Source organism: Artemia sp. Qi Xiang Cuo, chromosome 16 (assembly GCF_049724085.1).
Source record: "Artemia sp. Qi Xiang Cuo chromosome 16, ASM4972408v1, whole genome shotgun sequence".
Classification (NCBI taxonomy): Eukaryota; Metazoa; Arthropoda; class Branchiopoda; order Anostraca; family Artemiidae; genus Artemia; species Artemia sp. Qi Xiang Cuo.
This window is the reverse complement of record NC_142809.1, coordinates 25,552,830-25,567,247: the sequence shown is the minus strand read 5'-3', so window position 1 is coordinate 25,567,247 and position 14,418 is coordinate 25,552,830.

Below are 14,418 nucleotides of genomic sequence, written 5' to 3'. Positions count from 1 at the left end.
ATTCGTTTTGATACCTTTCAATTTTTTCTTTACTTTGGTTTCATCACCCCCTTCCTTTAAACAAGCATATACTTTTGATCTTAAACCTACAAACTCTGACACCATGGTTCCAGACAATTCATCCTTCATCATACCTATTGACTACAGGGAAATTATAAGGGTTATCTTTCTTATAATCCGAAGTATCAACTTGTTCTGGGAGTTCAGCTTTAATTTCTTCATAAAAATTCTCAGTTTGAATATTATAAATAAAACTATCGGTATCAATGTAGCATAAATTAATATCTTCATTATATTTTTGTTTCATGTATAAATAATGAAATTCATACATCAGTAACTGAGACAGATCCAAAACAGGGAATCAGATATAAATAGGTTTCTCTAGATTTATTTTTTACATAGTCATTCTGGCTACTATGATAATATAAATAGGTTTCTCTAGATTTATTTTTTACATAGTCATTCTAGATTTATTTTTACATAGTACATATCTTTTTCAGAAAATAAGGGAACTTCAGCTTTAGAGTGTTTGATAAATGCTCCCCATGTTAGTCCTAGTGCTGAGAAGAAGTGTAGTGGATCTAGTTTTTATTTATTTAAATATACATTTCTAAAGTTTTCAACGACATCTGATAAAATTAAAACATCACTTTTTGTATATAATTTAGTATAATCTAAGAGTATTTTAAATTTAAGTACTTTCCAAATAGATTTTCTCTTTTATAATCTTCTGCAGAAATAATTATCCCTGCTAATCTAGAATGAAACTTGTCTATTGAAGGTAATTTTTTATTATTTATTTTTTCATAGCTGTCAATATATTCATAGAGAAAATACCTGTCTTTATTATTTCTTGAAATTCTTCAGTGTTTTAAAATACATGAGAAGTTTGCTTAAAATTATATCTTAAACAGTTACAATTTACTTTACACTCACATTTAGATATATTTTCAGAAATCCTATCTAAAACTGAAGCCATAAAGCGGAGTGAATCTATGAAACGTGTTTCATATTTTGTTTTATTTTAGTTTTTTTTCTTTATTTAACGATATAAAACTCTTCGCTGAATCAAAAATACTATTATCAGGTACTAATTCTCTAAAAAAAAATGAGGGTCCCATTTTGAGAGATTATACATTACAATAGGGATATGTCTAGGAATTATAAAGCTTATATTAAATTCAGCATGAGTAAATCCACGTATATTACCAGTCATATGGTCATAATCTAAATAAAAATTACTATCTGCCATTTCCTTTTCACAAATATGACAGCTTTTATTACTTGTATAATTTCATGTTTCTTTTATTTGTTCTTGTGTATAACCATGGTCTCTCTGTCTATTTTAATGTTTCGTTGGCTATTTCTGTACACACTTCTGTTATGGTAGTTACAAAACGTCTGCTAGCATCTTCACCAAAGTATTCGTAATATTATTTTTTGTTGTAACAAAAGAACAATATACTTTGTATCCATATTCAAATGCCTTTTGCTCTGGTACTTTAATTGTCTTTTTACCTTTCTTCTAATCAAATTTTTAACTATATGTCTCAAAATCAGCTATTCTGCACTAAAGTGCTTTCATTTGTTTAATTTCAATTTTAAATTCAATTTTGAACCTGATTCTGGCATGATATCAGGATCTCCACAGTTTTCTTTTTTATTATGTTCTTCAAATTTTTCTTGTTTATTAAATCTTCTTCCACAGAGCCTATATCGATGAACTTTTTGCCCATTTTTAGTTATTTGAGATGCGAGCAATCTACTTAAATCTTTAATTAAACAATGATTATCAAAAAAGAGTAAATCAATCACATGTGTACCACTTTCTGCCCCCTCCCCGTCCCCATTGAAGTAAGGAGTCACTGTGGCCAATAAGAAGAGCTATTGCTTATAATTAAAAGACATCACCTGAAGCTCCTTGGCCGCAAATTTTGCCGTCCCGAAGGCACGATATGTCGAGACGTCCTTGTTCGCAAAGCAGCCCCCTCCTGGAAACGTAAACCAGGAGGACATAAGAAAAACCTGTGGCAAAAATTCAATGAGAACCTGGAACCGTGAGGGGGATTCAGAAGACACGGTTGGAGATGGGACAAAGACTGGCTGAAGATCACTCGAGAAGCTGCAGCCGAGAGGTCCAAGTGGCTTTCGGAAGTCATCCCAAGATCCTTTGGTTCTGGGCAGGACAGTTCATCGTCTGGCTCCCGCCAAGAAAAAATCAGTAAGCAGTTTTTCCATTGAATATGAGCTCTAACCAATCTTTTTCTTATTTAAAAAAAAACCAATTTTAATATTATCTTCGTTTTCAAATTTATAAATATCTTTAATATCCGTAATAAAATTAGTAATCCTTTTAAATATATTTAATTTTCATAGGGTTAAATAATTTGATAGTCTATCATAATTTGATAGTCTGTCAAAATGTCTATCAATTGCTGGGTGACGATAAGCGGGTATTGGACAAAGAAAGCATTAACTATCATCATTTCTTATATTTATGCAACCTCTTTTATGTTTTACAAAATCAGGTAGTTCTTTATAAGTACCTCCCATATAATTTGGTAATCTTGTCATTCTATAATCTATTCCATCGATTCTTTCAAATTTTAAGCCTCATCTGAGTGTGTTCTCTATGACTAATGTGGGTATATTCTTGTGATTACTATTTAGATTGCTTTATTCGATTTTGCTATTTCTTATAAGAAATCCAGGAATAGCTATGATAATGAATAGGTTCGAGTTCTTCATTATCCTTTTGGGAATGAAATATTACACGTATTGTAAATTGAACTCTTGTAACTATCTCTATCATTCATTCTTTTTTCAAATTTATAATAACAGAGTCAAAAAGTGATCCGAAATCAGCTCTATTTGCATTCATTGAAATATTAACTGTAAAGGAATTTTCTCTAATCAATTTAATATTTGGATTTTTATCAAGTTTTTTTTATTTAAACATATAATTTTGGACATCTGGGAAATCCCGTATTTTTTTCTTCTTTATAAATAAACTTGAAACACCAGTACTCCGTTCTTTTTAAACACTCTCTTAGCCAGTTATATCTTGAATGAATTGTCCATTCTTATCAATATCCTTTTTATCTATGTCTGTTTGACAATTAAAATAACTTTTTAGTTAATAATTTATACTTTTACTTTAATAATTTTTAATTTTACTTTAATAATTTTGACTTCAATAATTCCCAGCATATGAAATCTTTTTTTATTTAAAGAGAAAACTTAAGCTCAGTAATATCTTTATTTCGTAAACTACTAAATTGAAGTCTTAAATCTGAAATAATTTTATTTTTTTCTTTGATTTCATTTTCCAACCCTGTTTTGAAATCCTGAATAATATTAAATCTGTAGGCTTTTTTATTATTTGGCCGCTTTGCATTACGCTCGAACTCAATCAGATTATCTTCAAACAATATTTTATTAATTTTGTTATTCAATTATTTTATTATTCATTTTATTTAATAGTTCATCTTTTCTACCAATAGCCTTCATATCAAATAGTTTCGCTGCTGTGCGTAATTCATGAATTGTGCAACGCGATGATTTATTTTTTTATCTTGACAAATATGGATTTTCGTTGTAAACAACTTTTAATCACTTCCACAATATATGTCATTTATTTTGAGCTGACTCTATTAAACGATATTCCAAATATTAAGAAATAGTCAAACTTGAGGAATTTTATTGCTTTCTATTTACTATTCTTGAGGTTTTCCTAATAACGTGGACATCTGTTAGTATTTTCTATTTTATTTAATAATTTAAATTTGTTTCATAATTTAAATCTGTAATAAATGAAGATGTATTGTATGCGTTGTAAAAAAGCTACTGAAACCAAGTCTTTAACTCAGGTAGATCAAAAAGAAATGATGTGCCAATGATTAAAGGTATGTGTAAATTTTGTGGTTGCACGAATTTTTTTTTTTAAAGGTAGCAATGAGCAAAAACACTGGATAAAAGATATTTAAAGTGGTATTCGGTCCGGCAAGAGTAGCGTAGAAAAGGAACTTTTAGAACTCTATTATTCAAACTTTTAAGGGATATATGATTTACATAGAAAATTAAAAGAACTTCTAATTAAATGATTTTAATTTCTTTTAATTAAAAGAAAATTAAAGAACTGTTGTAAAATCCAAATACTTATTCTTTAAACCTTCCAGCTTATCATAGATTTAAAAGAAGACGCGTTTACACTCATAGTGTCGATGATCAGTGGCAAGCAGATTTTGTTGACATGCACCAGTATAAAGGTGAAAATAATAACTTCAATTTTTTTACAGTAATCGATTGATTTATTAAATATAACTCGTGTATTCCTTTAAAGGATAAAATGGGTAAGGAAATTATTAATGTTTTACGGATTTATTTAAAAATGAAATCCTAAGAAATTACAAACAGATAAAGATAAAGAATTTTTTACGAAAAAGGTTCAAGTATTTTTTAAGACTCATGAAACTCATTGGTTCTCATCAGTAAGTGAATTGAAAGCTCAAATTGTTGGAAGTTTTAATAGAACGATCAAAGAGATATTATGGAAATATTTTACTCCCAACAACACCAAACGTTGAAATGATGAATTATCCTCTTTTGTTGACGATTATAACAATTCTTATCATCGATCCATCAAATTAAACCAATAGAAGCGAATAAAAAGGAAATGGAAACAAGGTGTACACTAATTTATTTCCTGATCTCTAAGTTCAAAAACCATCGATAAACAAATGCAATGTTGGTGATTTGGTTAGAATTAATAAAATTAAGGGTGTTTTTTATATAGATTATCTTCCCAATCATACAATAGACGCATTTCAAATTGCCAGAGTTAAAAATACAACCCCTATAATGTATGAACTGTCGGATAGAATTTGTGAACTCATTCATGTTGGTTTTTAGCTAAAAATTTAGCTAAATGTGAGTGTAAAGTAAATTGTAACTGTTTAAGATATAATTTTAAGCATACTTCTCAAGTATTTTAAAACACTGAAGAATTTAAAGAAATAATAAAGAAAGGTATTTTCTTTATGAATATATTGTTTGCTATGAAAAAATAAATGATAAAAAATTACCTTCAATAGACAAGTTTTATTCTAGATTAGCAGGGATGAATATTTCTGCAGAAGATTATAAAAGAGAAAATCTATTTGGAAAGTACTTAAATTTAAAATACTCTTCGATTATACTAAATTATATACAAAAAGTGATGTTTTAATTTTATCAGATGTCGTTGGAAATTTTAGAAATGTATATTTAAATAAATAAAAACTAGATCCACTACACTTCTTCTCAGCACTAGGACTAACATTTGGAGCATTTCTCAAACACTCTAAAGCTGAAATTCCCTTATTTTCTGAAAAAGATATTTACACATCTATTGAAAAAGGAATAAGAGGAAGTTTATCTCAGTGTATGAAAAGATATAGTAAAGCAAACTAAAAATATATGAAAAAAATTATAAAATACAACCTTCAAGTTGTTTAATGTATTTTTATGCTAATAATTTATGTTGTTGGGCAATATAAAAAAACTACTTGAAAATGACTTTACATTTATTAATATACCTGACCATTTGAAAGAAAACAGCACCTCAGACTATTGCCAACAATTAAACGATCAAGTTCAATCAGAAATGAATAAGGATAATGTGAGAGCCATTTACAAAGATGGTTTAGAATATCCAAGAGAGTTATACAATTTTCATAAAGATTTACCACAAGCTCCTGAACATTTTTAATATAAATTAAGTACAACTCTTAACAATGAAATAAATTATGTTGTGCATTATAAGAGTTTACAATCTCATTTAGAACATGGCTCAGTATTGAAAAAGTACATAGAGTACTAGCATTTACAGAGTCATTCTATTCAAAAGAATATTGTAATCATAACACTAAATTAAGACAAAAGGGAACGAATGATTTTGAGAAAGATTTTTGTAACTCATGAATAATGTTTGTTTTCGGAAAACCATGGAAAATGTTAGAAAAAGAGCTAGTATTTAAATAATCACCAGTGATTAAAAAAGAAAAGAAATAATTAAAAAAATAGCTTTAGATCGGAAATAATACTTAGCGATACTTTCCCAGTAGACAGAATGACTATGTAAAAAATAAATCTAGAGAAACCTATTTATATCTGATTCCCTGTTTTGGAGTTGTCTCAGTTACTGATGTATGAATTTCATTATTAATACATGGAACAAAAATATAATGAGGATATTAATTTATGCTATATTGATGCCGATAGTTTTATTTATAATATTCAAACTGAGAATTTTTACGAAGATATTAAAGCTGAACTCCAAGAACAATTTGATACTTGGGATTATAAGAAAGATAACCCTTATAAATTCCCTGTAGTGAATAGGTATGATGAAGGATGAATTGTCTGGAACAATGTTGTCAGAGTTTGTAGGTTTAAGATCAAAAGTATATGCTTGTTTAAAGGAACGGATGATGAAACCAAAGTAAAGAAAAAATTGAAAGGTATCAAAACGAATATCGTCATAGATCAAATAACCTTACTGAATTATAAAGATGTATGATTCGGAAAAGTGGAAAATTTATCAGAAACTCAGTATACTTTAAGAGCAGACAAACATAGAATGTTCTTAGAAAAACTAACTAAAAAAGCTATAAAGCCTAATGACACTAAAATTAAAGTATTGGGAAATAAAGTTAACGCGGTACCCTTTGGATTTAATCACTTGAAGCTATAAGCTAGTTAAAGCATAATTAAGCTAATTAAGGTATTACAGTTAAGCTAGTTAGTTATTAAAGTTAAGTTTAATAATGAAAGTGAGCTATAAGCTTCAAAGCTATAAGCTGTAAGCTTCAAAGCTATAAGCTTCAAAGCGGTAAGCTATAAATTTCAAAGCTATAAGCTTCAAAGTTATTAGCTTCAAAGTCATAAGCTTCAAAGCTATAAGATTTAAAGCTACAAACTTAAAAGCTATAAGCCATTAGTTTAAAGCTATAAGCTATGTGCTTCTAAGCTATTAGATATGAGCTTCACAACTATAGGCCATACGCTTCAAAGTTATAAGCTTCAAAGTTATAAGCAATAAGCTTCACAGCTATAAACAATAAGCTTCACAGCTATAAGCTTCAAAGCTACAAGCTATAAACTTCAAATCTATAAGCTATAGGCTTCAAAGCTATAAGCTATACTCTTCAAACCTATAAGATTCAAAGAAATAAGCTATAAGCTAAAAGCATCCAAGCTATAAGCTGGATGCTTCAAAGCTATAAACTATAAGTTTCAAAGCTATAAGCTTCAAAGCTATGAGCTCCAGAGCTAAATCTATAAATTTTCTGAAAATATAGCTAAATGTGAGTGTAAAGTAAATTGTAACTATTTAAGATATAATTTTAAGCAAACTTCTCATGTATTTTAAAACACTGAAGAATTTAAAGAAATAATAAAGACAGGTATTTTCTCTATGAATATATTGACAGCTATGAAAATATAAATGATACAAAATTACCTTCAACCGACAAGTTTTATTCTAGATTAGCAGGGACAAATATTTATGAAGAAGATTATAAAAGAGAAAATCTATTTGGAAAGTATTTAAATTTAAAACACTCTTATATTATACTAAATTACATATAAAAAGTGATGTTTTAATTTTATCAGATGTCGTTGAAAATTTTTGAAATTTATGTTTAAATAAATATAAACCAGATCCACTACACTTCTTCTCAGCACTAGGACTAACATGGAGAGCTTTTCTCAAACATTCTAAGGCTGAAATTCCCTTATTTCTGAAAAATATGTATACATTGTTTGAAAAAGGAATAAGAGGAGGTTTATCTCAATGTATGAAAAGATATAGTAAAGCAAATTATAAATATATGAAAAACTTTAATAAAATACAACCTTCAAATTGTTCAATGTATTTAGATGCTAATAATTTATATGGTTAGGCAATATAAAAAAATTACTTGAAAAAGACTTTACAATTATTAATATACCTGACAATTTGAAAAAAAAAAACCTCAGGCTATTGCCAATAATTAAAGGATCACGTTCAGTCAGAAATGAATAAGGATAATGCAGGAGCCATTTAAAAAGCTGATTTAGAATAGCCAAGAGAGTTATACAATTTGCGTAAAGATTTACCACATGCTCCTGAACAGTTTCAATATAAATTAAGTACAAATCTTAATAATGAGATAAATTACTTTGTGCATTATAAGAGTTTACAATCTTATTTAAAACATGGCTTAGTATTGAAAAAGAACAAAGAGTACCAGCATTTACTGAGTCATTCTATTTAAAAGAAAATTGTAATCATAATAATAAATTAAGACAAAAGGGAACGAATGATTTTGAGAAAGATTATTTTTAACTCATGAATAATGCTTGTTTTGAGAAAACCATGGAAAATGTTAGAAAAAGAACTAGTATTGAAATAATCACTAGTGATGAAGAAAGAAAAGAAATAATTAATTACTGAATTATAAAAATGTATAATTCGGAAAAGGGGATAATTTATCAGAAATTTAGTATAATTTAAGAGCAGACAAACACAGAATGTTCTTATAAAAACAAAATAAAAAAGCTATAAACCCTAATGACACTAAAAGCAAAGTATTGGAAAATACAATAAACATGGTACCCTGGCAATTTAATGCCTTGAAGCTATAAGCTAGTTAAAGCATAATTAAGCTAATTAAGGTATTACAGTTCAGCTACTTAGTTATTAAAGTTAAATTTAACAATGAAAATTGAGCTATAAGCTTCAAAGCTATAAGCTTCAGAGCTATAAGCTTCAAATTAATAAGCTATAAACTTCAAAGCTATAAGCTTCAAAGTTATTACCTTCAAAGCCATAAGCTTCAGAGCTTTAAGATTCAAAGCTACAATCTTAAAATCTATAAGTTTCAAAGCTACAAGCTATAAGCTTCTAAGCTATTAGATATGAGCTTTACGGCTATAAGCTATACGCTTCAAAGCTATAAGCTCCAAAGCTATAAGTGATAAGCTTCACAGCTATAAGCTCTTAGCTTCAAAGCTATAGGCTATAAGCTTCAAATCTATAAGCTATAGGTTTCAAACCTATAAGATTCAAAGAAATAAGCTATAAGCTACAAGCTTCAAAGCTATAAGCTGCAAACTTCAGAGCTATAAGCTATAAGTTTCAAAGCTGTAAACTTCAAAGCTATGAGCCTCTAAGCTATAAGCTTCCAAACTATAAGCTTCAAATCTATAAGCTTCAAAGCTAAAAGCTTCAAAGCTAAAAGCTCTAAGTTTCAAAGCAATAAGCTTCAAAACTAGGAGCTTCAATACTATAGGCTCTAAGCTTCAAACCTATGAGCTATAAGCTTCAAGTCTATAAGCTTCAAAGCTATAAGCTTCATAGTTGAATTTTACTTAATACAAAGTTTTACTAAGTAAATGGATGGAAAAGCACCTATTAAAGTATATGAATGTGGAAGAAATAAAGATCGTTTTAAAATAAACATCTGCTAGCACCTCAACGGCCGTTTCGACTATTGATTCGGGGAAACTCTGGATGTCTTAAAACCAATGTACTCTTGAACTTGAACTATGATTACTTATACTTTCAAAAAATTTTCTTTAAGCTAAAGATCTTGAAGAAGCTAAATATAAAGATTTAATGCTTAAAATGAATATCTTGGAAGAGAAAAATGACATGAATCTTTTGGTTTTGAGTAATGATAAAAGCGATATCATTGTTGTAGATGACCTATATCCCAAGTGTCAACATTTAGTAATTTTTGACGATTTTGTAACAGAAAAAGATCAGAAAAAATTGAAGATTTACTCGTGAGAGGTATAAAACGAAATACATCAGTAATGTATATTTCTCGGAGCTATTTTAATACACATAATATTATGCGATTAAACTGTAACTATTTAGTATTTTCAAATGTTATAATCCAAAAGAAATTGATAGAATCCAACTCAACCATGCATCTGACTTGAAAAAAAGAAAAATTTATCTACTACTTCAATCAAGTAACAAAGAATAATGGATTTTTACTAATTGAGTTGAAGACTAATGATGAATCTCTCAGGTACAGAAAAAACTTAGATATTCGATTAATAATGTCTGAGAACATCAAATTAATAAGTTTGGAAGCTTAGGAAGTGGATATCGGAAGTATACAAGTAATGAAAGCAGTTTACTGGATGAGGATGATAATCTTTATTTACAATTGAAACGATTCACTAATCTAGGTGATCCAAAATCAGATAATGATGCTATAAATTTATATAACTCTGAAAAGTATTTTAAACACTTTCAAGGGTGAAGTTGTTAACCAACAATTTCTTACACATTAGTATTTAAGTGAGAATATTAATAGATTAACTAAAATTTATCAATGGCAATATATTGACTAATGTTGATGACAAAGGACTATTAGTGAGAAATACCTTAAAAGTAACAAAAGAAGATATTAATGCAGAAAATAAAAGACTTAGAAATGTTGGAAACCCCCAAAATGGTGCATATGCAGTTAATCTTTCAACGTTATTTGTACAATCGAAGGGTTTTATGTAGCTATTTGATCTTTTAGACAATTTCAAAAAAATTACAATAAATATACTTGAAAAAGATCCCGACGAATCATTTAAAAAGAGAATGAAATGACGGTTTAAGTAAGAATCAAGTCTATGAAATTTTTTGAAAATAGTATTACAATAAATCTTTACCTTGAAAATCCTTACGTAAGAATCAAGCCTATGAAATTTTTTGAAAAGAGTATTGCGCCTAAAATCTTTACCTTGGAATTTCATCTGTAAAAATAACTCTCTAATAAATAGAAGAGTATACAATCTATTTATCAGAATTAACCGAAAAAAATAAAACTTATTTTCATGTAAAATTTAGGTTAAAGCTCAACTGACAGCTCATAAGTAGCCATTCAGGCGATGTACATCCATCAACAAGGGTATTCTTGTATTCAGAGAGTCCCAGATAAAGGTCATCTCCACTTTCTGTTGCCTTGGTGATGGTATCCTTACATGTTTGCACGGTTTTTTGTATGTGCCAATTAGACTGAGGATCTATAGTACTAAATATTCTGCAGATTTTACCCCAGTCATTTGAAACATTTGAACGTGGAGGAAGAATATTGAGTCTCTTTGTCAAACTTAATGGTATGGGGAATGATATATCTTCCGCAGGGTGCTTTCAACTTACTAATTACTTCCGTAGATTGAATGTTTCTCAGCTTGACAACTTCAAAGGTGGTGGCCCAATATTATGAAGTATTTGTATTCATTGCAGTAAATGAAGTGAGAAGTTACCTACTACCATAATAAGATGAGAATTATACAGCTTATTAGAGGCTCTTCTTTCTTTGTATGGCCACATCTCTCACATGCTGTCACTATGTCATTATTTATTATGGGTGACTACACAAGAATTCTAACACCTTGTTTAGTCTTTTATATATCCAGGTGTGAGACAAGAAGCTAGTTAGCAATTTTTGTCTGAATATCTAAGGGAATGACAGTCGTTTACCCTTGAATATGGTTATTAGCAAAGGGCAACTAGGGCTGTAAGTTCCTATACGTAATGAGATATGAGGGACACTGGTTTTTAAATCTAAGCCATCCACTTCGAATTGTAGAGTTTAACTGTTGAACGAATTTGTCTTTTCGAGTGTGGTTGCGTGTTTCGTCAAGCCTGGCAAGACTATGTAAGATAGGATTTTTAAATAGAAGTGTATTTTTAATGAATTAATTCTTTAACAGAATTGTAGAATAGAAACCTTTTATTTGGAAACTAGGTACATTTAAGTCAATGCTTAACTATGATTTATGTTGGCATAGGCCCCGTGTGAGTATTATGGCTAGAGGATCAAAACTTAAGCATTCTACGACCCATAAAGATCATCAGGATTTCAGTCTTTCGAGGGAAGAATACTAAAACAAGGTAATATTTGAGCAAAAAGTAGCATATTAAACTACACCACAAAACCAGTCTAATTGGAAGGTTTTAAAACCCAAATCATTATGATGGAGAAAGAGTTCTAAGTTGGAAGGAACGAGAATAAAACCTCTGATAAGCTTTTTTACGCATCCCAGTTTTAACAACCAGCAACTTTTTATCAGAATTGCATTTTCTTTTATACATGAAGAATTGCAGTTTCAGGCACAATAAGGCCCCAGATTCCGTTTTTTAGGTTCTACAGATTATTCTTACTGTGAATCGGTTCAGTCTTTTCCAGAACTCGTCTAGCCATAGATGGGAACATATCACTTTTAAAAATACTATCAATCATTTCTTCTACTTTCATGCTAGGAAAATCTTTTCCGTAATACTGTGCTTTTCCACTTGATCTGAGAGTAAAACTGGCAAACTAGTCCTGAACGTGTTTCTTTGTCAGAAAGTATATCTTATAGTTTTTGAATGACTGGTTTTTAGTTAAAAATTCTTCTAGTAGAATCGCCTCAAAACATTTAAGTTGCTTATTGTTGGTATTTTAGTATATGTTCAAAATCTTTTAATTTCACCTTGATTGTAAGGTACGGCTTGATTAATCGTCACTATTTTTTGCTATTATTTAAACTTGTCGCCGTAATTTTAGGGTGACTATCCAAGTTTGTTTTTTAGTTCGGTAACTCACCAATGAGATTGGGGGGGGGGGGGTTGTTCAACAAACAGGTTTTAAAATCCCTTTGGTGCAAGACTGTTAGTATTTCGAGTTTTTATTCTTTAAATCTTAGTTGAGCCTTATTTTTATTTGACTTTTGTCTTCCAGAGCTCTTTTTACGGCTATTACGTATCCTAAATTTAACGATCAACATTTTTTTTTGGAATTACATTTTCCTTTTTGTCTGAAAGTAACCCCAGTTTCAGACACTATAAGGCGTCGGCCTTACAATTTCCAATTAATACGAAGAACTCATGAAATTTGATAAATGTATGTTTCTATGTCCCTTTGGAGGTTTTCGTCAAGGCCAGGTTGGTGCAGTCTCTATAAGGTATCAATAACTGCAATGTCAGCACAAGGTTGGAATTTCGGGGGTTTTAAAGTCCCTGTGGTACAAGACTATTGGTATTTTGAGTTTCTAATTCTTTAAGTCTTAATTGAGCATTATTTCTATTTTATTTTTGTCTTTCAGAGCTCTTTCTACAACTAGTACGTACCCACTTGTGTCTGTTTGAACGCTGTATATTTACTGAGGTCACTTAGAATTCTTTTCTGGCAGAAGGGCTTAGAATGTAATTTTCATGGTAATTTGGCATACCCAGAAGTTACAACTTCTTCAGAATTTAGAGCTTTCAGCTTCTTAATGGCTGCATACCATATTCACTAATAGTGTGTAAAACAAAATCACTTGTAACATAGAAATGACAGTTTTCTAAGTTAAATATGATGCCTATTTCTCTTCCTCTGCTCAAATATAGGAATCATTGGCATTTTATATTCCCCAAATTTTTTATTTTGGGTTTCAAATACCATTTACAATCTTGTCATGAACCCTATCATCTATAGTATTATAATAAAAGTCTATCACCAGAAACCTCATCTTTGTGACGCATTAATCTGTACTTACTCCACTGTGCTGGTCTTATTTCTGGAAGATATATCTGGCGAAATCACTTTTTTTTTATGCACTCCAGGGCAGGCTTCCCAATGTGCACGTCTCCCTGATTTCATCAGATCCTTTTGGTGACTGGGATCACTTTTGGTGACTGGGGCTGCATATTCATAGAATTTTTTAATGCAATCGTTTAATTTGCTTCCTTCTTCGGCTGTAAGTATAAATGTTTCAAATATTTTCTACATTTTCCTCAACCTCAAATTAAAAGAAAGAGACACTTGCTTTTCTCTGAATTGTGTTAAACAGTACCCATCTACCTTTTTGTAACGTGCCCAGAAATGTACATGTACAATATGAAAATCGGAGAGATATGGAAAGAAATAGAAAATACTGTTGGGGTAGAAGAGAAATTCATTTTTACAACTAAGTTTTCATCCAAGGTGGGCCGAAAAGTATACAAAAGTTATCGGGCTGCCCAAAATTAACTAAGGTTGGAAATGGAGAGTGAGTTTGAACCCTTAACTGCGTTAGTTGACTTGACTAAAGTGAAGTCAGTTCAACAACAGCTTTGAATATAGCTGAGTTAAATGTCTAGACAGTGAAGTTAACATTTGAAAATAGCTAGCAGAGAACTACCTATTAATAATTAAAACATTGCTATTTATTATCTAATTCGTTATTTAAAAGTTCATTAAAGCGGTAAGCCCTCCAAAATTTTATTAAAAGTATATTTAAAGACAGTGATTCAAAGATTTAATATCCATGGGATTAGTTATAGAAATGTATAAATGAATTGAGAGCAATCATAAGATGGAACGAACCGCACGCACACAAATTATTTGATCTCACTTTTTGAAAGTAAAAATCACTTTT